This window comes from Plecotus auritus (genome assembly GCF_963455305.1).
Source record: "Plecotus auritus genome assembly, chromosome: 1".
Lineage (NCBI taxonomy): Eukaryota > Metazoa > Chordata > Mammalia > Chiroptera > Vespertilionidae > Plecotus > Plecotus auritus.
Genome location: NC_137770.1, coordinates 25,022,778 through 25,046,873, shown reverse-complemented (window position 1 = coordinate 25,046,873; position 24,096 = coordinate 25,022,778).

Genomic DNA, 24,096 nt, shown 5'->3' with positions numbered 1-24,096 from the left:
GGGAAGGAAGTGGGGAGAGAAAGAGAAACATCAACATGAGAGAGACTCATCAATTGGTTGCCTCCCTTACACGCCCCCATAGGGGCCGAGGAACCTGCAACTGAGGTATGTACCCTTGCCAGGGAATCGAAACAACGACCCTTTGGTCCGCAGGCTGATGCTCTAACCACTGAGCAGCAAATGGCCAGGGCTAAATTGTTTTTTTCTGTGGCTATTGCTTCCATTTCTTTGCAGCGCCCTCTTGGAAAGATTCATGGAGATGAAAGAAGCAGCTTTTAAACAATCTTATGGGCGCTCTGTCCACTGTGGAAGAGCGTGAGGGAAAGCTAGATCAGGGAGAGAAGGAATGGCACTCCTCCTCGAAGTTGTTCAGTCACAGAGGCCACAGCAGTTCCCTGGAGCATCTACCTGTAAGCGCCTGGGCCCAGGGATATGGGGGTTGCAAGTGGCTGCCTGCTGGGTGGCCTGGCGGGACACCTTCCTTACTGCGGACTTTGTGTTGAATTAGTGAGGTTGCACTGTCTCCTTCGTGCTTTTAGGTGGCTTAGCTGAAGACACAGCAGGAAGTGGGTGTGATAAGGTGACCTCTTCCTCACATTGGCGTTTGGTGGCTTTTCTGATAGCGCTCCCCTTCCACCATCTTCCCGCAACTGTGCCTGGGGCTCCCAAAGCGTGTTTCCTTCTGCCACGGGTTCCCAGAGCCTCGTTTCTGGTTCTCAGAAGCAGAGGCCAGCGTGGCAGCCCTGAGCTTTCCACAGAAACACTTTCTTAGGGAGCCCGGCCTCCCTCTGCTCTTTCAGACACGCAGCTGCTTATCTCCATGACTCCCCCGCACAGCGTCCACGCCTGTTTCCAACATGCGCTGAGATCTGGAGCAGAGCCCGAGCCTTTTTCTAAACAGAGGCATCTTTAGTTTTTGTTTTTCTCTCTTCCTCCCCGAGACATCTCATCTGAGGGCCCGCCTCTCCTAGATGCCACTTTGGATCAGGCCCATGCGGGCTGGCAGCTAAGGAAGCCCACTCCTGGCCAGGGAGTGAGTGCTGCTCTCATCCTGCCTGGCCCCTCATTAAAATTCAGACAAACAAAGAGGCTCAGCACTTCAAAAACCCACTGGGGGGTTGTTTTTGTATGACTGTGTGTGCCCTTCCCCCTGAGCCAGGTAGGCCCTAGTGCAGCCACAGAGGATGCTGGGCTACTAATTACAAACTCTGGGATTTGGTGGCTTTGGGGCCTCTTCTCCTCCCCCTCCAGAGTCACACTTTTAGCCCTGACAGCCCCTCTTTGGAATAATTCCCATGGTCACTGAGAAGTTTCCTTTCAGGCTGGTTTTTCTTGAGCCTGCACCGTTCTGAAGCCCAAAGGAGAAAGACTGCCTTTCTAGTACCTTAATTACCAGCAAATTCACTGCCTTGGGACTCATAACCTTGGAGGTCTTCAGCTGTCGGCAGCAGGTAGCTAGGGGTTGACTTCCTCCCTCTCTTCCTTTATTTTATAACAACAGCAGCAACAAGATCTAACATGTGTGGAACACTTAACCACCTGCCAGGTACTGGGCTTGCACATAGGAATTCTGCTTAATTCTCACAACTACCCAACAAAGCTGATACCGTTGTTAGCCCATTTTCCAGATAAGGAAACTGAGGGTCAGAGAGGTAAAGAGATTGCCCAAGATTATCCATCTACTTGGTGGCAAAGCTGGAATTCAAAACCAGGTTGTCTGACACCATTGTGCTTTTAACGCCCGTGGTTTTGTTCCCCCTCTACTGCCTTCAGCTTGGGAAAGGGATCTGGTTTACAGCGGGCAGAATGAGCAATGCGCTGGGAGAAACTGCCTACCACCCCTCCGCCCTTGACCAGGCATTCGTTCTTCGTATGGAGTGACCACGGGCAGAGGGCTTCTGTCAGCTTGGATGTGAAGCTCGTCATCATGGCTGAGCTCAACAGTCCTGGCCTAAGTGGGTGGGGAGGAAGCTATGGACCAGGGAGAGGAACAGTGCTAAGAGATGTGAGCTAAGCCTGGACAAGAGCCGGGTTCAGGCATGTATGGCCAATTCTCCTGGAACCTGCCTGTGCCCAGACCAGGCCCTATCGGGGCTTCATCCTTTACCATGCACTTGGCATCACCTCTTCAGAGTTCCTGCTCAATGACAGTTTGTTCCAGAACCGACATTCACCCTGTTCTCACTCGACATCTGAGATGCCTTCCTTATGTTCCAGCCAGCGGGGTCGCCCACCCAGACTTCAGAGGGCCTCCCAAGAAGCTGGCCCACGAGGTATTGCAGAATGGACCAGCACCTGCAGGTACCCGCAGTGCAGTTTTATGCAGACGTGTGGGGGAGGCATGGATTGTGTCTTGGTACAGCTGTCTCCATGTGGCATGTTGACAGTTCCTTCCTGGTTTTTCCTAGACTGGCTGGTGTCACCTCTGAGCAGGCTTGAGAAGTCCCAACTGGTCTCTGACAAAATCTCCCTTGGTGTCTGCACTGCTCCTTCTAAGATAGTGGTTGCACTTAGTCCGTGTCAGGCTCTGTTCTAGGCACTATAGAGACAGACTTAGAAAAGGCAAACTCCCTCCCCTCCTAGCACACCCCTGGGGGAGGGAGGTGGACAAATAGGGAAATAGTATGTCAGATGGGAGTAGATGCTGTGGGGAAAATATGGCAGAACAGGGAAGGGAGTGCTTGGGGGGAGGTTGCAATTTTAAATGGTGGTCAGGAAGGCCTCCCTGAAAAGGTGGCACTTGAGCAAAGACCTGAGGAAGGTAAAAGAAGGAACAAGATTGTACCTGGGGAACTGTTCCAAGGAGTGAGAGCAGTACTTGCAAAAAGCCAGCAGGAGCCGAAACCGGTTTGGCTCAGTGGATGGAGCGTCAGCCTGTGGACTGAAAGGTCCCAGGTTCGATTCCGGTCAAGGGCATGTACCTTGGTTGTGGGCATGTCCCCAGTAGGGGGTGTGCAGGAGGCAGCTGATAGATGTTTCTCTCTCATTGATGTTTCTAACTCTCTATCCCTCTCCCTTCCTCTCTGTAAAAAATCAAAATATATTTAAAACAAACAAACAAACAAACAAACAAAAAGCCAGCAGGAGGCTCTGGCCGTTGGCTTGGTTGGAGCGTCGTCCTTAACTCTGAAGGTCTGTGGTTCTACTCTTAGTCAGGGCACCCATATCTAGGTTTTGGGTTTGACCCCTGTCGGGGTGTGTGTGGGGTGTGGCCGGTCTGATCAATGTTTCTTCTCTCTCTCCTCTCCCCGCCGTTGTCTCTAATATCAATAAATAACATATCCTCCTCAGGTGCAGATTTTTTTTAAAAAGCCAGCAGGAGGACATGCACCTGAGTAGCAGCAGGAAGCCAGTGTGTCTGGGGTAGAGAGGTCAAGGGGAGAGGAGACGCCCTGTCGAGTGTCCCAACGCCTGGGCTTATCACAGGAAAGACTTTGGATGTGCAGGATCCACTCCCTTCAGAGACACACACACTCTTAGGCCTCCGTGAGTTTGCCAGGCGGCCTTCAGAAAATGTTATCGAAACGGCTGCACAGCCTCTTTGTGCCTTGGCCTGGCAGAAGCAAACAGGTAATGCTACGAGACTGAGGGGAGCAATGAGCTCTGTCTGCCACGGACCAGAGGTGAGGAGGCTGCTGCCAGCTCCCTGCCAGACTGGTGTGCCGGGAGGACAGGGTGGTATTGTAGGGCCCAGCGAGGAGTGCTCCCTGGAAACCTGCAGCTCCGATGCAAAGCTTGAATGAGCAGTTCATCTGGGCAGGCCTGTGGCTGAACATAAGGCCGTCTCTAGCCCTGAGTGTTGGCTCATCTTTGCTAAACCCAGGGTCACTCAGACAGGGTTTGGGAACTACGAGTTCCAGGCGGAAGCTGACGCTAGTGCCTTCACCAAAATGTGCTGCTTATGTGCATGAAGGCCTTTCTTGATTAGTGGTTAGGGGGGCTCCAGGGAGCATTGGTGCTGGAGACCTAAGTAAAAGGTTGTGTTTGCTCCAGCAAGATAGGACAGCTTAGCATCCTTGCTCTGCTTGCCTGAGCAGTGCTGTGTGTTTCTACTGGGGGCCAGAGAGTCAGTGGGGAAGGCGATAGGTGGAGGAGGTAGGGAGCAGTGGCATAGAACACAGATTCCGAATCAGGCAGGCCCAGGTCCCAGGCCCAGCTCTGCCACTGAGTAGCTGTGGGTCCTCACGTGAGCTGCTTTCCCTTTCAGATTCTGTTTTCTCGTCTGTAAAATGGGGTGATATTCGTGCTGTCCTCTTAGGATTGTGATACCTGGTAAAAGCTGACTGCTATTAGATTTTAGAACTGGATGTGATTGATAGGATAGGTCACATTGGATATTTTATTGCAACAACACCTGTGTTTTGTTAAGGGATACCACCTTCCTTTCCCCCCATGCATCATTCAGCTGTGCATAGAATGGCTTGGCACTAGAGCTTTTCAGCTCTGTTTTTATAACACTTTTATTGAGGTATAACATGCATGCCTTAAAATTCACCCACCGAAAGTATACAATTCAGAGATTTGAGTAAATTTATGGAGTTTTGCAACCAATCACCATAATCCAGTGTTAGGACATTTTCATCACCCTACAAAGATCCCTGTGTCCACTTACATTAATTCCGCTCCCACTCTCAGCCCTAGGCAACCGCTGACCTGCTTCTTAATCCTCTACCTTTGTACATATAAATGGACTCATAGACTGTGTGGCCTTTTGAATCTGGCTACCTTCACCTAGCATGTTTTCCAGGCTCATCCGTGTTGTAGCATATATCAGTAGTTCGTTCTTCTGATTGCTGACAGGTGTTCCATTGTATGGATCCATACCACATTTTGTTTAACTGTTTTTCATCAGTTAAGGGACATTTGAGTTTCCAGTTTGGGGCTATTATGAGTAATGTCCCTGTGGGCATTATTCATGTACATGTCTTTGTGTGGACATATGTTTTCATTTCTCTTAGGTGGACTCCCAAGAGTGAAATTGCTGGGCCCTATGGTATATTTATGTTTAAATTTTTAAGAAACTGCTAAACTGTTTTCCAGGGCATCAGTTCTCTTTGCTTTTTAGTATTTTAGGGTTTCAGGGATTAGATGCTTACTTTTTTCATGTCTCCTTTCCGTAATTTTTTCCATGGTTACTATTAAATGTATAGGAGGCACATTCTCCTGGTTCCCCCCTCCTGTCCTTCATCCTCTCATGGAGCTTATTTTTGTTTTGAGAACACAGCTCATCTTGTTTTTCCCACCAGCCTGTGAGCTTTTTCAGGATAAAATGGGGGTGTTGTTTGTTTCTATCAAGGCCCATGCATATTCCAGGAGTTCAAAGTCAAATAAGACATGGTGCTGACCCCAAGAAGCTCACAGTCTAAGAGGTAAACAGACAAGTTCCATCTAGATTTTCAAAGCATTGGTCTGGGGAACCAAAGAGGCTTTCCAGAGTGGAGAAGCCCAAAGGATCCCCTACAAAGTACAGATAAAGGGAGAGAGAGGGCGCTCCGTGTGTCCACTAGAAATCCAGAGGGGGACTTGGTTTGCTCAGAGCAGGAGTCGGCACACTGCAGCCCACAGGCCATACCCAGCCTCCACTGGTTCTAGTAAAATTTGGCTGCAGCAGAGCCACACACCTGCCTTTGCTTATTGTCGCTGGTTGCTTTTGTGCTACAATAGCAGAACTTGGTGTGGCAGAGGCTGTATGGCCTGCAGAGCCTAAAATAGTTACTATCTGGTCCTTTACAGAAAAAGTTTGCTAGCTCCGCCTTGGAGGAAAGAATGATGATGAGAAGTAACAATACCCTCGTGCTCCCAAGCCCAGCTGCTGATTGCTATCCGGAAAATGAATTGCAGCAAGAGTGGTTTGAGTAGATGTCAGGAAGGACTGGAAGGGTGAGGCAGTTCTGGCTCCTAAAAGAGAGAGACGAACTTCTCTTAAGAAAAGGAAAAAACAGTCATCAGTTCCAGCAAAGTTGGCACATAATCTGGGGACAAAAAACTGGGAAGAGGGACTTGGGGCTCCTTCTCGGCCCTTTGATCCTGTTTGGGATGCGAGCAGGGGAGTCTCGAGGAGTCAAATACCTTTGGCAGTGGGCTCAGAATAATGACGAGAAAGCCCAGTGGAGGGGGTTAGCAGCAAGGGAGGGAAAACAATCAGATTTTTATTTTGGCGAGGTCTAAATCAGAAAGCCAGGGAATCGGGAGCAGACGGAGGAGGCGGCTGTCCCTCTTGTGGCTGTGATGGAGTGAATTAATTCCGGGCATATGTTCCCAGCATCTGTCGTGGTGACCTGGACCGGAGAGGTCAGCGAGAGAGAGGGGACCGTGCCAAGGCTGAGCATTAGCCCAGAATTCCCGGCTGCAGGGGCTCTTGGCTCCCACAGAACGATGGCTGGCCAGCTCGCCTGGGAACATCTGCCACAGCTGCAGCAAACAGCCCTGCCTTGGGGAGACGGGAGGGGGCCCTCCGTGTGCTCTCCACAAAAAAACACCTGGCTGTGAAGGGGCCGGGGGAAGACCAGAAAGAGTTCTGCAAACCTGGCCTCTTCCAGAGCTCAGGCTGCAGTAGATAGAACCCTCCCGCCACACACCCTGCGCACACACTGCAGGCAGGACGCAAGGGCCTGCACTGAGAGGGTTGCACAGGGATCTTAGGGCGCCCTCCTAAGTGCCAGTCCCAGAATCCCCCCCCCCCCCGCCCCATGCTATGTGGGCTGCTTGGTGCATAGTGTCCCTTGGGAGCCAGTGATGGGCTGAGAGAGAGGAAGCAAGGCAGGAGGGTGCCGTGAATAAGACTGCAGACTGCCAGGTTCACGGCTCTGCTCTTCCACATCCTACCTGCACAACTCTGGACAGGTCCCCGTCACTCTGTGCCTCCGTTCTCTCATCTGCAGAGTGAGGTGGAAAGTAAGTCCTGTCTCCTAAGGCTATTGAGATGATTAGTGTCTGACACAAAGTAAGCACTCAGTGAAGATTGGTTGTGATCTCATCGAGTGGACCAGCAGTGATCACCGTTCCGCTGAGGGTAAGTCATGGCATCAGGCACTGACAGGACCTACGTAGGCATCTAGGCAACTAGAGGCCCGCAGACTGGCTTTGACCCACAGGACTATTTAGCCAATACACTATTTTGAATTGTTTCATTAATGATCAGCATTGAAAATGGAAAATTTCACATTAAACTCAGATTTCCAGCTTCTCTTAGAGAATTGGAGATCTGTCCACTCTGGGGCTTCAGCCCCTGTGGCAGTGATGAGTTGAGCTGAGAAGCAACAGCTCTGTTAAGTGGGGTGCAGTTCACCGCCCTTCTCCTCCCGCAAATGCACCGACTTTTCTGCTTGGCCACTGCAGGCATTGACTTTGCATGCCCAGCCTCCTCATTTTGCCAATGAGGATTCTGTTCCCCAAGAGAGCTTACCAAGATCACGTTCCTGAAACTGGAGCTCCAGTGCTCACTTGCAGGCCAGTGTCCTCTGTCAGTAGCCAGGCCCCCCCGTGCGTGTAATGTATAACCTAAAATCATGTAAGCTCTGGAGAAGATCCAGTTTACCTGCCATGGGCTATCCTCCTCTGACCAGGAAGTGTAATCCGGTGTCCAGCGTGGGTCTGACAGAGCTTTAGCAGAGCCTGGGGTCGCTCCAGGGCCAGTAGCTGCCCAGCCATTTGCCCTCCGCTGCACTTCTTAAACTCTGCCCGGAGCTGGTGGCGTCTGCTCAGGAAGTGTCCTGCTCTGCATTCAGAGAAAGGTGGGCGGTCTGTCTGCTTTCTAAAGCAGCTCCAGTGCCTCAGTCATGCTGCTGAGTGGAAATGGGGTCGCTGAGGCTGCAGGGAGCATGCCTGGCTGTCAGGTGTCAGGAGCAGGAAAGTAACCCCATCCATGGCTAGCAGGGTCTCCATGCTGGGCTCAGGAGGAGGGACGGCCTTGGGGTACACCACTCAGCTCCCCTTAAAAACAGAACCTGGGCAAGGAGTTCAGTTAGCTGACAGCTTCTTCAGTGGTACCTTCAGCACCTGCCTCAACATCCAGGCCAAAGCCATGTACCTCCCTGGTAGTGCCTCTCACCTGCACAGGAGGTCCCCTCTATGGCAGTCTTGGCCAGCCCCCTGCCCCCCACACAGGCGGGGCCGAGAGGAGGCAGCCTGGAGGGGTGTGGGTAGTAGCTTCTCCAAAGCCAGGTGCCTCACGAACCCACTGGCTTGGCTGGGTGTGGGGGCGATGTGGAGATGGGGGTGTGGGATTCCTGGAGAGGTAGGAGGAGGTTGGCCAGACGTAGTTCCCTCTCTCACTCCTGTAAGTGCCAACTTGGAACCTAATACAACTGAGCAGGCCTGGAAAGTGTGAACACTCCACAGCAGGCACTTGGCCAACAGAATTGGGTGTCCTCTCAGCAGGAAAAATTGTTGTTTTTGTTGTTGTTGTTGTTGTTGCTGTTGGGCATGAGGAGCCTCTGTTGGTGGCAAAGAACAGGGATGTGGTGGCATACCAGGCCTGCCGGGAGACAAGATTGTGCCCACTAGAACCTGGGGGCATCACTGCTGAAGATGGGAGAAAATATGGACTTAGGGAACTCTACTCCGGCCCTCAGCAGGGGGGTGGGGTGGGGGGGTTAAGGGTATTGGGGGGCCTGGCAGGGCCAGATTGCAAAGCCGCCTCTGTCATACAGCCGAGTGGGGTAGCATTTCCCCGTGGGTAGATGGCGGGGGGCGGGGGCCGGGGGGGAGCTGCTGCGGGCTTTGTGATGGAAGCCCGATGGCAGCACTTCTCTGTACCTAAGGCTCACTGCCCTCTCAGGTGCATGTGCACTTTTAAGGACAAGACAGTGAAACAAAGACTGAACAAAAAGCTGCCTCACAGAGTGCAGATGACGAGATAGTACTTAGTAGGAAAACTAAGCAAAGAGAACAAGGAAATTTAGCTCCTTAACCAGAGAACAGAGAAAAGGAAACAAAAACTGGGTGGGACGGGGCGGGGCGGGGATCAGTGCAAACGGGAAGGAGGGAGCATTTGGGGTTGAAGTAAATGTTCCAGAGCTTGATTGTGGTGGTGGTTACATGTCTGTTTGTATTTGTAAAACTCATCAAACTGTTCACTTAAAAAGTGCTGATTTTTATTGTATGCAAATGATACCTCAATAAGCAGGACTTTAAAAAGATTCTCCCCATCACCCCTCACCTCACCCCTCACCGGCTCAGGTCTATGAGCTGGGGGCGTTTCTGTTTGTTCCACAGCATCTGACCAGTGTTTGCAGCATCTGTGCCTCGGTGCCCAGCAGCCTGGCCGACCCTGAGAGCGAGGTCAGGAGGCAGAGAGGCCCTCCCGTGTGGCCTCAGCCCCTGTCCCCCAGTCAGGGAACTGCTCAGATTCCAGAGCTAGCTTTTATTTAACTAACTAACTAACTAATTAATTAATTATGTATTTATTTATTTATTTACTTACCTAGCTAGCTAGCTAGCTAGCTAGTTATCTACCTTTTTATTTACTTACTTCTGATTGATTCTCACCCCAGGGTATTTTTCCACTGATTTTCAGAGAGAATGGAAAGGAGGGGGAGAGACAGAGAAACATCGATGTAGAGAGACACATTGATTGGTTGCCTCCCACACACCCCATCCAGGGCCAGGGATGGAGCCTGCCACCAAGGTACGTGCCCTTGATCAGAATCGAACCTGGGACCCTTCAGTCCATGGGCCGACACTCTATCCACCGAGCCAAACTGGCTAGGGTCAGAGCTAGCAATTAAATTTTATCTGCAATTTTCTTTTCCATGAAAGAAAAATCTAGCAATTTGACTACTGGGGACAGCAGATGGTCCAATTTGAAGTAAAACACAGGCATTTGGGGATCATTTTTGACGTTCTCGTGGAAGCGCAGATCTGTGGGGCCCAGAGAAGGAAGGGCGCAGAGAATTGTAAAGACCCAGCACTGTTTTAAGAAAATAGGACCCCAGAGAGAGCAAGCTGTGCCATCTTTTGCATAGCAACCGTTCTTTTAACCTGGGGGATGAGCAGGGATATAAGAACTTTGGATGGCAGCTCTTTTAAAAAAAAGTTTCTCTTTAAAAGCTTACAAATCCTATCTTTAAAATATTGTCTTTACTTATACATTAATATACATTCACTAAATTTCAAACTATATATTGAAATACAGTGAACATTGCTTTCACTTTGCTCTGCCCCGCTTGCTCCATAGCCCTCCCCAGGGGTGGCCATGGTGTCCTTCCAGATGTTTCAGAGCATTTCCACGCTGTGGACGAGCAGATGGAGACCCAGACTCGGTTTTGTTTATGTGACTAACACCATTCTGAAAGGATAGCCTCTGTTTTGCCTTTCCCACTTAACGTCACATGTTATGGATGTGATGGGACCGCTCTTCCTCATTCTTCCCCATGGTGGGCATTATTCTGTAGCTTTCCTGTCCCACAATTCCATCCCCTCCTTGACCATCCCACACTGTCGTCATTCAGACTGAGCCCACTTTCTCGAACCGGGTCTCCCCTGAGAGTCCGCTCTAACCCAGCACTGCTCCCCTCAGAATTCCTTTGGCCAGACTGCCACCACGCCCCTGCAGGACAGGCAGCTATTCCGCTCATTCCATACCACCCACTAGGGAAGAAGAGGCCGCAGAACACCAGTCCTCCAGTGACTAGTCCAGGGCACTGTGGGGCTGCGGAGAGTCAGAGGGCGAGGCACGGGGAGAAGACGGGCTGCCCCTGCTGGGATAGAGAGGCTGGGCTTGAAGAGCGAGGCTAGTCTGTGTGTAGGGCGTCGGGGTGTGGTTGTCAAATTGGTCCTAGAGGAGAAATCAGTTGGATTCCCCTGTGGGCCTTTAAAAAATATTAGATGTAGATAATCGATTTCAGAGAGGAAGGGAGAAGGAGAGAGAGATAGAAACATCAATGATGAGAGAGGATCATTGATTGGCTGCCTCTTGCATGTGCCCCACTGGGGATTGAGCCTGCCACCTGGGGCTTGTGTCCTGACTGGGAATTGAACTGTGTCCTCCTGGTTCATAGGTTGATGCTCAACCACTGAGCCACCTTGGCCGGCCCCCTGTGGGCCTTTTTAGTACACGGGTGAGTGCTCTGTGGCTAGGCATGTTATCAGGTGCTGTTCACGGAGATAGCTTTGTCCCTGGTTAAGAGCTAAGTCCCTGCAGTGTCCTTAGCTGCGTGTCCTACTTCACGTTACTCTGTCTCTAGCAAGAGTAATCACTTGTGTTTATGAAGCCCTAACCAGATACCAGGCAATGCATGAACTGCTTTCTGTACATTATCTCATTGCATCTTCTAAATGCTGAGACGTGGGTACTGCAATCATGCCCGTTTTAGAGGTCAGCAAAACTGAGGCTGAAACCCAGGCCCTTCTCATTTCATCCTCATGAAGCACTGAAAGAAGCGAGTAGTGTCCGTCGCTGTTTTGTGTGTCATCAGTGTCTGTAGGTTCCTCCTCCTGACTGGGGCACATCAAGATTCTGTCGCCACTGGGGTCTCCTCAGTGAGCAATGACAGAGTAGCAGGGCAGTGCTGGTGGCTCTGCCCCTTGGCGCTCTGCCCAGGACTCAGCAGGATGGGAGCGCTGGGTAGAGGGAGTCCTGCCTTGGAGACAGGGCATCAGCTTTTTCTCTGGTCTCCTTTTGGTGGGCTGTTCAAGGTGTATTCCTAGAGTCTAGAAGCACCGTGACAAGACCTGCAGGCAGGTGTCAGAGGTGGCCACCTGGCATGGACCACCTGCATCAGAAGCATCTATAGAGCTTATCCAAACATGCAGGTTCCTGAACCCCTGACCCACAGATTAGAGTTTGAGCAAGAAAGACCTGAGAATATGCATTTAAACACCTTTCCAGACTCCAGCTCTATTTGAGAACCCTGCAAACTGCTGGTTCACAGGCTGAAGTCTACTTGTAGTACTGGCTGAAGCAGTTTTCTTGACATTTTTGCACTCATGGTCAACATTTTAAAATGAGGAGCATCACAGGAAAAGTAGCCTAAAATGTACAAGACCCCACCAAATTTGTATTTGGATTCAGAATCCACTTTGGTGATAGCAAGACAACGGGCCTAGCTTTTCAAGCCGAGTCTCTGTCCCAGCAGGGCCAGCCCCTGTCTTCTCCCCGCAGCCTCGCCCTCTGACTCTCCTCAGCCCCGCAGGGCCCTGGACTAGTCACCTGGGGACTGGTATTCCGCAGCCTTTTCTTCCCCAGTGGGTGGTTTGGAGTGAGGAAGAGCTGCCTGTCATGAACTTCCTGGTCCAGTTGGTTACTGTGCCATTCGTGATGGCGCGGACCCATCTTCAAGTAGCCGGGGAGGACAGGAGTTGTGAGATGCATTTTAAATGCCATGCCCCAGGTGGATTTGATGCACTTTAGGGCATTAAGACCTGCAGTCATCCGGAGAAAAGAGAGTGAATGTAGGTTTAATGGGGCCCCGGGTCAGATCAGCCTCTTGGGTTTGGCCTCCCTGAAAAAAGAATTCTTTCCCAGCCCTGAGCCTCCACCACATACAAGCCAGGTCCCTGGCCTCTCCCCGCCCCCAGGGCAGCAGGCACCCAGGCCTGAGGCTGCTATCAGATTCCATCTCCTGTCACTTTCAGAACCAGTTCATTATTCTTTTATTATTCCCATTCTCCTGCTTATCATTATTAATAATCACTCTAGACAGGCCAGGGTGCTGACAGCTCCCCCCTTGTCCATTCTTTCTGTCTGTTTTAATCCTGCCTGCTTATCTGGCACTGACCTGAGCTTTTCCCTGTTTAATTAAGCAGTGCTGGTCAGCCCACTATGGCCCAGGTGGAGATGGGAATGATCGGTTCTTCTGATAGGCAGAGGGGTGATGGGCCCTGCAGCCTGGACATTTCACCTCCCCAGGGGCATGAGTCCCAGGAAGGGCTGCGTGTGTCTGCAGGGCTGGGGAGGCGGGAGTGGTTGATGACCATTATTCACTGAGAAGCAATGCTTCTCAAACCTTAGCGAGCCGCCTCCATCACCTGAGGGCCTGTTGAAGTGCAGATGGCCTGGCCCACCCAGGGATTCTGCCTGAGGAGGTGGCCGTGAATCTGAATGCTCAGTAAGCTCCCTGTGATGCTGCAGTTGGAGGGACCACCCTTTGAGTAGCCCCAAGTTAGTGGCCAACCTCAGCCTAGTGATGGACACTGGCCAGGCCCGAGCATGCCTCACTGGGAATGGATTGAAGAGGGAGAGACTGTGTGGTGGGGGAGAGGGGATTATTGCAGCTCCCAGATGTGAGGGACTGAGGGGCTGAATGAGGGACTGAACCACAGGGTGCTGGACTAAGAGGGAAGGCATGGACATGGATTCAACATCTGGTCTCTGCAATAGGTCTTCGTGGCAATGAGGGAGAGGAAGTGTAAAGCTACCTCCGAGGTTTGGAGCAACGGTCAGCATGGGGGTGCTTGACAGAAATAAGTACAAATGGAGCCCTTGGGGTGGGGCGAGGTATGCTGAGGTCAAGACAAGCTGCATAACTTGCAGGGCCTGGTGAAAAATGAAAATGCTGGGACTCTTGTTCAGAAATCATTAAGAGTTTCAAGATGGACACCAGAGTGCTAAACCACTTGGGGCTTTTCTCAAGCGCAGGGCTCTGTGCGACACGGGGTCATAGGCTATGTAGCTGGAGATCCCAGCTATAGCGAGACTGCCGGATGGAACGGGCTGTCACGTCTCTGCCTGTCAATGTCTCCGCAGTCCCTTAGTTGATTGGCACATCTGTTGCCATAAGAGATGTGGATGGACCTCTCATAGCTTAAGTTACCCTGCTCCAGGCATTGCACAAAGCCCCTTCATATATTACTTGATTGCATCCTTGCAATAAGCGTATGACGTGTGTATTATTTCCCCCTTTTTTACAGGTGGAGAAACTGAGGTAGAGAGAGGTATGGTAACTTGCCTAGTGAGTGAGAGTCAGCTCATTAGACCCGAGCAGGTGTCTGGGGCTGGGAGGTGCTCAGCGCTAATGAGTTGGGGGTTGATGTGTGGGGGCGCTGGGGATGGAGCACACGCGTGCCTGGGTGCTGCAGAAAAAGCATGGATACCCAAGTGCCAGCCGATGATGGAAGGATTCAGAGCAATTAAAATGTTTTGCCTGGGAGCTGTTTGGAGCCTTTTTTTTTTTTTTTTTGAAGGGAGAGTTTTCTGACTTCAAGGTGTTAACAGGCTCTCTAAATGGTTTTGTTTTTTAATTGCAGCAAATGACTGTGGAGCCATTAGATTTTGCCTCTCTGTTGTTTCCATCCTCCTCCTCCTATTTATTCTGTTTAATTCAGTCGGGTAGCTCCGGGGCAATGGAGATCAATACTCCTCTTTGATAGAAGAGAGTCAGGTTTGAAACCTAGAGATAAAACTGACACCATTTTGTATAAATTTAATTAAAAATGCACCTTTAGTGGCTTGTTGCAGGCACAAAGCCGAGTGTCTATCTCTCTATCTCCCTCACTCTCCCTCCGCCTTCCTCTTTCTCTCTCTTTCTCTGTCTTCCTCTGTCCCTCTCTTCCTCTGCCTCTCTCTCTTTCCTTTCTTGTTCCTAACAGGGAGATCTCTAAATCTGCCTCACCAACAGTCTTGTTTCATGATGTTAAACTTGAAACTTCAGTGCTGCGGGACGCTGAGGGAAAAGTAAGGAATTCTAAGCAGATCACTGTGGCCTTTTTCCAGAGTAGGCTGCGGGGAGAGGCTGAGGGATGCAGAAGCCCTGAGATGGGTCCACTTTTCTTTTCAAAGCCCTTTTTCTTATGGCCCCTTGGCCTGTAGGCTCGGAGGCTCCTCTGGACCGTGCTGCAGCCCCTACGCCCCTCTCGATGTTTTTGACCTGCCATTGCAGCTGCCTGGGCCTCCTCATGGGTCCCTGTGGGTCCCCAGGCAGTGGGAGGCACAGGGGCTGGAGTCCCTCTCTGGTAACCCCAGGGCTGCTGCACACATTTGTCTTGTGTTTTACAATCCACCCCTTCACCTCCTTCCCCGCCGGCTCGCCCCCTTTCACTCTGCTCAATCCCATTTGGCTTTCCTCATTTTTCACTTGAGTGGGTTTCCTATCCCCGACTGTGCTCTGGCCTCACTCAGCTCAACACCAATAAAACACACTCAACACAGGTAGAACAAGGTGCCCGGGCCGGCATGACAAATGACTCGCCAGTCCTCGCTAAGTGTGGCTGTAAATTGTCTTCCCGATGCCTGGGCCTGGATCTATTCTCCGCGGTCCCTCAGGGGGGACCAGGTGGCCAGCAGCCCAGCATTTGGCCAGCCCCCAGGCCTCTCCCGGGATCACTAGTCTCCTGGAGGGAGAGAGGTGGCCGGGTGGGAGGGAAGGGACTACTGAAATGTTTACACCTGTGGCTTTAGTTAGAGCGGCTCAGACTTGCAAATGTATTGGGCCATAACTCCAACAGCTAGATTTACTACACATGTACTGTGTGCCAGGCATCGTACTAAGGTTTTACATTAAACTTTTTTTTAATCTTCACAACAACCCTACAAGGCACAGTTTACATGACCCTCCATTTAGCAGGTGAAGACCCTGGTGGAGGCCTTGCAAGGTCATATAACCCATCCAAGGTCATCTGGCCAGTAAATGGTTAGCCAGGATTAGGTGAGACCTCTCAGACTCTAAAATCTGGGCTTTTCATTGCCACATCCTGTGTGCATGGCAACAGGCCGGGCCCACTGGGAAGCAAGATGTAAGCTTCATTCTGTGTTTATGGTTCTGTGCTGTGGGACCAGGGGCACTAGAGGAAGCTCATGGCCAAGTTCACACTGGTTTCCTTCTCCGCTCCCTGAGGCTCCTCCTGCTGTGTGCACGGGGAGGATCGTGGCTCCTTCTCCCAGTGGTTTCTGCCTTGCCCAGCCCAGAACAGTGAGGGTGCCTCCACCATGCAGAAGCGGAGGGGGAAGGCTAGGGGGCTTCGCTAGTGCACTCTGGTGCCAGGGTAGCTTCTGGGGCTTGCACGTCAGGGACTGGAGAACCCAGGGCGTGCGAACCCGTAAGCCGTCCTGTGGCATCAGGCAGTGTGGTGAGGTGGCGTGTGCGAGCGGCTTCTGCTTTGGGTGCCTTTCATGGCCACAGATGGAAATTCAGACCCGAGAGGCAGACATCCCGAGTTTGAGCCACCGGACCCTCCTCGCTCTGCAGCCTTCCTCTCTGGCGATTACAAACTCGGCCGCTTTGTGTCTAAAATGGCCGAGATAATTGAAACGGAATTTGGAATCAGGGCCCTGCAGGCAGCACTTGTTGAAAGAAGAAATAAAGATCATGTGGGTCACATCTTTTGTCATTTGCGTTTAATAATCGTACCAGGAGGTGTGCACAAAGGGAGAGGTGGCATGCGAGCCAGCCCGGCTGCTAGTGCCTGCCCTGGGTCTGCTGGGAGGGGTGGGCTGAGGCGGGAGGATGGTGGAGGGAGGCACAGGACTTGGAGAAAGTTCTCTCCACAGGGCGGGGGCAAAGGAGAGGGCTCGGCTTGGGCAGGCCTGAGTAGCTGAGAGGAAGGCTGTGTTGACCTGCTGGGTGCCCTCACCTCCTGTCCTCTGCACATCCTCCACTCACCCCTACACCCCCACCCTTGTGAGTGAGGTAGCCGGAGCCCAGGAGACCCAGGCAGTGACTCGAACAGGCTGCATTTGGACTCTCTGGGTCAAAAGCTTGGGACACTGCCACTACTCGGTATTGCCAGCTGCAGGAGCTGGGACCGAAGGTGCCGCCCAGCAGAGAGCAGATGTCACCTCCAGGCCATGGGTCTGTGGACTTTCAAAGTGTCCTCCGGAGCCCTCCAACCTGTGGTTCCTTAGAATCACCCATAATCACATTTGTACCACTTTTACACCGATACGGCCCCCTCTCCCACCAACCCCACACACTACTCATACTACTCATACGTGCTCCCCCCACAACTTCCAAAACCACTTACCCCTCCCCGACCCCATGCAGCTGCCCCTTCCTGTCTGCATGAACCTATGGACTTGGGATCTCAAGGGCTACCCCAGTGCCCACATCATTGAGGGGTGTGGGAGGCTGTGAGGAGCTCAGGCTCTTGGAGGTGGAGAGACGGTGCTATGAGCTGAACCGTGCCCCCCCGCCCCCCAATCTATATGTTGTAATCCAAACCCCTGGTACCTCAGAATGTGACTGTATTTGGAGATAGGGCCTTTGAAGAGGCAATTAAGGCAAAATGAGGTGATATGGGTGGAGCCTAATCCAATAGGACTGGTGTCCTTGTAAGAAGAGGGAGAGACACGGGGGATGCTCATGCTCAGCGAGAAGACCATGTGAGGACACAGCGTGCAGGCAGTCATCCACTGGCCAGGGAGGGAGGCATAGGAGAAACCAAACCTGCCAACACTTTGACCTTGGACTTCTAGCCTCCAAACTACGAGAAAATAGCTTTCTGTTGTTTAAGCCAGCGGTCACCAACCTTTCGGACCTTGTGGACCACCAGTTGGCGACCTCTGGTTTAAGCCATTGGTCTGTGGGATTGTGGTATGGCAGCTCTAGCAACCTAACTTAATGGTGTGTTGCAGGGGGACACTTGCCTGGGATGTTCCTTTACCTGGGTCCCCTCCCTTCTGTGTCCAGACATGCATAATTGTGTGCCTGAAAGTACCAAAGAAGAACTCTAGCGGCTTTGCTCTCCAGGTGGAGCCAGAATCTCCACGACACGTGGCTCACGGAGGGGGCTTTTCCTGCCGGTCTTTGCCCCTGGTGCTTTCTCCAAGGTTCCATGCTGCCCACCTCCAGGTCTCGGGGATGGGCTCACTCTTCTGTGATGCCCAGCTTCAGTCCTTTCCTTCTGCTCTAAGCCTCTTCCCCTTTTGCCATTGGTCAGAAAAAGCATACTGTGTTGGTGACATAGGGGAGTCTCAATCTTTGCAGAAGCCTGCGTCCTGGTACAGACTAGAAAAGAAGGCGAGAATGAAGAGCTGCTTGGGTCTGCGTGTCAGGTGGGAGCCTGGAGAATTCCTCCCCTGCCCGAGGGCTCTGCATGGGTGGAGTGGGGGTGTGGTGGGGACAGGGCTGATAATCACCATCACCACCGCCACCACCACCATCATTATCTCAGGGCCAGGCCCTTGCCACAGGGTCCCAGGAGGCTGGTGGAGTGCACACTGGCCCCAGGCTCTCCACAGTTGCATAGTTGGGGGTCTCACAGGAGCAGGTGCTGGGGAGCAGAGGTGACCCGGGTGGAGGACAAAGGAAGGCAGCAGCGGCAAAGAATGAAAAAGGGTCCTGGACTTTTCAGCTTGGAAGGGCTTGGTGGGGCAGAATCACGGAGCTGCTAACATTCCTGAGGACTGCCTCTACTGCCAGCTCATGTGCTCTTGAATCTTCTCGTTTTAGTCCCTCCATGCTGGGGGGTAGATGGTAATGTCTCCATTGTACCTGGGAGGTGTGGGGTTCAAAGGTCCAGACTGGCCCGTGATTGCACAGCTGTAAGTCAAATCCAGGGTTTCTGGACTCCCAATCCTGGCTTCTAGAGCGGGATTGGCAATCTGCCCCTGACCACCTGTTTTCACATGACCTATGAGCTCAGAAAGGTTTTTACATCTTTAACTGGTTGGGGGCGGGGGGTATCAAAGGCAAAGAATATTTTGTGACAAGTGGAAAATTATAGGAAATTCAAATTTCAGTGTCCATAGATATCGTTTTATTAAAACACAGCCACACCCCTCTGTTTACATATTGTCTGTGGCCTCTTTCTCATTACAACAGCGGATTGAGTAGCTGTGACTGAGACTTGTGGTCCTCAAAGCCTCAAGTATTTACTTTCCGGGCCTTAACAGAAAATGTGTGCCAATGACATCTACTTTACTAGGTGTACCGGTTAATAGTGGCGGATTTTGTAATAAAAAAACATGATAATTTCAAGAGAAACATCAAAAGTGCTTAATTCAAAGTAATGTCCATCGCTAGCTACACATTTCCCCCATCTTTCAGGTAAATTGTGGATACTGTCCCAATAGAACTTCTCTTGTTTTGAGGCATACCATTCAGAGACCCAATTTTCCACTTCTTCGTATGTTTTGAAGTGCTTCTCAGAAAGTGCATGTGCCATCCATCGGAACAAGTGGTAATCTGAAGGAGCAAGGTCTGGTGAATACGGCGGGTGGGTTAATACTGCCCAGGCAAGATCTTTTAACGTGTCTTTAACTGGTTTTGAACTGTGTGATGGTGCATCATCATGAACAAAAATTACTTTGCCGTGTCTTCTGGAACATTCTGGTCATTTCACGATCAAAGCGTGGTGCAAATTGATTATTTGTTGTCAGTAGTGATCAGTATTAACGGTTTCACCTGGTTTTAGAAACTCATAATATACCACACCTTCCTGATCCCACCAAACGAAGAGCATTGTCTTCTTTCCGAAGCGATTTGGCCTTGCAGTCGATGTTGATGGTTGACCTGGATCAACCCATGGTTTTGTGCATTTAGGATTCTCAAAATAAATCCACTTTTCATCGCCAGTCACAATTCGATGCAAAAAAGACTTTCTTTCGTGCCATTGAAGCAACATTTTACTGATGACTTTTCGGTTTCCATTTGTCTTTCCTTCAGTTGATGTGGCACCCATTTTCCTTCCTTTAAAATCATTCCCACTGATTGTAAACGATCAGAAATTGTTTGCTGAGTAATGTTTAATCTTTCTGCAAGTTGTTTTTGAGTTTGACACACATCTTCATCCAATAATGCTTGTAATTGTTGGTCTTCAAACTTTTTCGGTTGACCTGGACGTTCTTTGTCTTTCACATCGAAATTATCACTTTTAAAGCGTTTACTAGTAAACGACCGTTCACAAGTATTTTGAGATGGAGCATGTTCACCAGAAGCTTCCCGGAGTATACGATAACTTTTTCTTCAAAATAAAGTAATGAATTAAAACGTTTTGCAAATGCTCTTTTTTTTTGGCACAAAATTCAACTTTTTTTTTTTACTTTAACAAGAGCAGTTTTATTTTTTTATTATTTTTTTAAATTTAATAAATCTTTATTGTTCAGATTATTACAATTGTTCCTCTTTTTTTCCCCCATAGCTCCCCTCCACCCAGTTCCCACCCCACCCTCTGCCCTTACCTCCCTCTCCCACACTGTCCTCATCCATAGGTGTACGATTTTTGTCCAGTCTCTTCCCGCACCCCGCCACCCCTTTCCCCCCGAGAATTGTCAGTCCACTCCCTTTCTATGCCCCTGATTCTATTATATTCACCAGTTTATTCTGTTCATCAGATTTTTTATTCACTTGATTTTTAGATTCACTTGTTGATAGATATGTATTTGTTGTTCATAATTTTTATCTTTACCTTTTTCTTCTTCCTCTTCTTAAAGAATACCTTTCAGCATTTCATATAATACTGGTTTGGTGTTGATGAACTCCTTTAGCTTTTTCTTATCTGTGAAGATCTTTATCTGCCCTTCAATTCTAAATGATAGCTTTGCTGGGAAGAGTAATCTTGGTTGTAGGTTCTTGCTAGTCATCACTTTGAATATTTCTTGCCACTCCCGTCTGGCCTGCATAGTTTCTGTTGAGAAGTCAGCTGACAGTCGTATGGGTGCTCCCTTGTAGGTAATTAACTGTTTTTCTCTTGCTGCTTTTAATATTCTCTCTTTGTCTTTTGCTCTTGGCATTTTAATTATGATGTGTCTTGGTGTGGTCCTCTTTGGATTCCTTTTGTTTGGGGTTCTGTGCGCTTCCTGGACTTGTAAGCTATTTCTTTCAGCAGGTGGGGGAAGTTTTCGGTCATTATTTCTTCAAATAAGTTTTCAGTATCTTGCTCTCTCTCTTCTTCTGGCACCCCCATAATTCGGATGTTGGTACGCTTGAGGTTGTCCCAGAGGCTCCTTACACTATCTTCAAATTTTTGGATTCTTTTTTCTTTTTGCTTTTCTGGTTGAGTGTTTTTTGCTTCTTTGTATTTCAAATCTTTGACTTGATTCTTGTGATCCTCTAGTCTGCTGTTAGGTCTCTGTATAATATTTTTTATTTCAGTCAGTGTATGCTTAATTTTTAATTGGTCCTTTTTCATATCCTCGAGGGTCTCGCTAAATTTATCGGCCTTTTCTAGGAAATTCTTGAAAAACCTCATAACCGTGGTTTTGAACTCTATATCCAGTCATTTGCTTTCCTCCATTTCTTTCATTTGTGATCTGTTTCTTTGTCTCCACATTTTCACTGCTTCCCTGAGTTGGTAGAGTAGCTTTGTGTGCTAGGTGTCCTATAGGGCCCAGTGGCTCAGCCTCCTCAGTTACCTGAGGTGGACACTCTTGGTGCACCCCTTTGTGGGCCGTGTGCACAGTCTTGTTGTAGTTAAGCCTTGATTGTTATTGGTATCACTGGGAGGAATTAACCTCCAGGCCAATTGGCTTTGAGGATCAGCTGTGTCTACGCTGGGAGAACTGTGCTGGAGACAGCCTTATGAGACAAGACTTGCAAAATTGCAAAAGCCTCTGTGCTCAGCTTGGATGGGGCGGAGTCTCAGGGGAGAGCAGACAGCCTTGGCTTCCCGTCAGCCCTGCCCTATGAGGCCCCTGCATCTCAGTGTCCCTCAGTAATCGCACAAGCACCTCTAAGAGAAAGCCACCCTCGAGTTTCACCCGCTGCCAGACAGTCCAGTTTCTCCCTGAATAAGTCTGGGTTCCCAGAGTCTCGCCTGGAACTGGAGTTCAGTGCAGTCGGGAGCTTCCGTCTCCCTCCCGCTTGAGAAAGCCAGCCGCGCACTCAGCAGTCAGTCCTCTCTGCGCACGCGTGCCTCCAGACCTCTGCCTTCCGCAGCTCCCCTGAGTCTCAGTGTGCTTTTCTCTTTTCCTGACAGTCCAGATTCTCCCCGAATGAGTCTGGGTTCCCAGAGTCTCGCCCGGAACTGGAGTTCAGCGTAGTCAGGAGCTTCCGTCTCCCTTCCGCTTAAGCAAGCCAGCCACACACTCAGCCGCCAGTCCTCTCTTCTCGTGCGTTTCTCCATACCCTCGGTCTTTTGCAGCTCCTCTGATTCTCAATATGCTTTCCTCTTTCCTTCTAGTTGTAGAATTTCCACTCAGCCAGCCTTCCTGTGGTTCTGGATGGTGTCTGTTTTGTCTTTCAGTTGTAGTTTTGAAATTGTTGTGCAAGGCAGCAGTTTAGGTGTTTACCTATGCCGCCATCTTGGTTTCTCCTCCAACAAGAGCAGTTTTAGCCAAAATTCAACATTTTTAAGCATAAAAATATCTATGATGTTTAACACCTTCAGCAAATTTGACATATGAAGTTTTGAAGCTTGCTGTCAATAAATCGCATATATATCAACATATGTGTAACTTCATCTATTGAAAAAAAAATCTGCATTATTAACCGGTACACCTTGTAGAGTCATATAACTTGAGAGATGGAAGAGATCTTAAAAAACATCTAGCTGCAAAATCTTGACTCCCTCTCACTCCATCCACCCATTTTCCAGATGAGCAGAAGGAGGCCCATGGTATCTAAACAGGCAATTCCATGGCTCTCCTGGGGTCCCAGTGCCCTGCTCTCAGGAAGCGGGCTCACGCAGCCTGCACCAGGGCCGGAGAGAAGGCCTCTGGGCCCCACATCTTTGCTCCATTGTTGTCTGTGCCTGAGGCTTTTATGGGCTCCTGTGGCACTAGGTTAGCTGTGTCTTCAGGCTGCAGGGCTCGGAGCCTACAGGAGACACGAACCCCTGGGGCCCAGAGGTGACGGTCACCGGCCGATGGGGAGGGGCACACTTGGTGAAACTTGGGATGTACCATGCGGCATTAGTGTTATGGTTCACGCAGGTTCAAGTCCTGGTTCTATAACTGGTGCCTTTGGCGAGTTACTTCAACCTGTTGTGCCTGTTTCCTCGCTTTGAAAACAATTGCATTTACCCCATGGGATTGATTACGTGAGGATTAAATGAATCAATACATATAAAGTGCTTGGAGTGGCCTGTGGCACATGGTGTGTGTTGTGTGAATAATGATGATGATGGTGATGATGATGGTGGTGGTGGTGGTGATGATGGTGATTATCAGTCCTGTTGTAGCCAGCTCATTGTTCTAGCCCAGTGGTCGGCAAACTCATTAGTCAACAGCCAAATATCAACAGCACAACGATTGAAATTTCTTTAGAGAGCCAAATTTTTTAAACTTAAACTTCTTCTAACGCCACTTCTTCAAAATAGACTCGCCCAGGCCGTGGTATTTTGTGGAAGAGCCACACTCAAGGGGCCAAAGAGCTGCATGTGGCTCGCAAGCCGCAGTTTGCCGACCACGGTTCTAGCCTTACTGGGTGGAAGCAGAGATTTCTACTGGGGCCTCTCCCCATAGGGGCCTCTTTCCCTGTGGTCTTCACAGGACCATCAGCTGCAAAGCCAAACAGGCCCCAGCTTGAAGGCTATAGCTTGAGATTTCCTGCTGAATTTCCTGCGGAGTCTGTGTCTGGGCTTGGAGGTTGGGAGAAACAGAGATTCAATGCCACAGACAGGGCTGTCTGTCTAGGGATCTGGGTTCTATGAAACATATGGGCAAGCTGGCCATTATGAGTGGTTTGTCAACATGCTTGAATCCTATGGTTGTAACGTGGGGACAAACAAGCAAGCTGCAAAAGAAGAGAAACGATGTGGTGGCCATTTACATAGGAATTTAAAACATGCGAGACAACCGTGCATTGTAAGTCCAAGGAAATGTGCAGGGACGGTAAACACTGAATTCAGGACAGCAGTTCCCCTGGGGGAGGAGGTGCACGCGGAGAGAGGTGCCTGGGGACCTTCCCTTGAATTTGGGAAACAACGCGTGCAATTTCTTAAGCTGAAGGGTGACTGTATAAGAGTTTTACATGCATATTATTCTTGATACCTTTTCCGGTCTTAAGTATTTTACTTAGATAATGTAGGCAAGGCTAATTGAATTGTGTAAAACCCAATAAAATTGTGGAGGCCTTAAAATTTTACCATGGAGCCCCTGGATGGGTCAGCAGGGATGAGTGCATTCCCATGGACAGTGTGCCCTTGCTGTGAGCGGGCATGCACCTGGCACTCTGCTCCCTGCATCCGGCCCACTAGTGGGTGCCCTTGCCCACACACATCTCCTGCCCCCTCTGCCTGTGCCTAGCAGGCCTTCCCCATCTGCTGGCTGTGGTGTTCCTT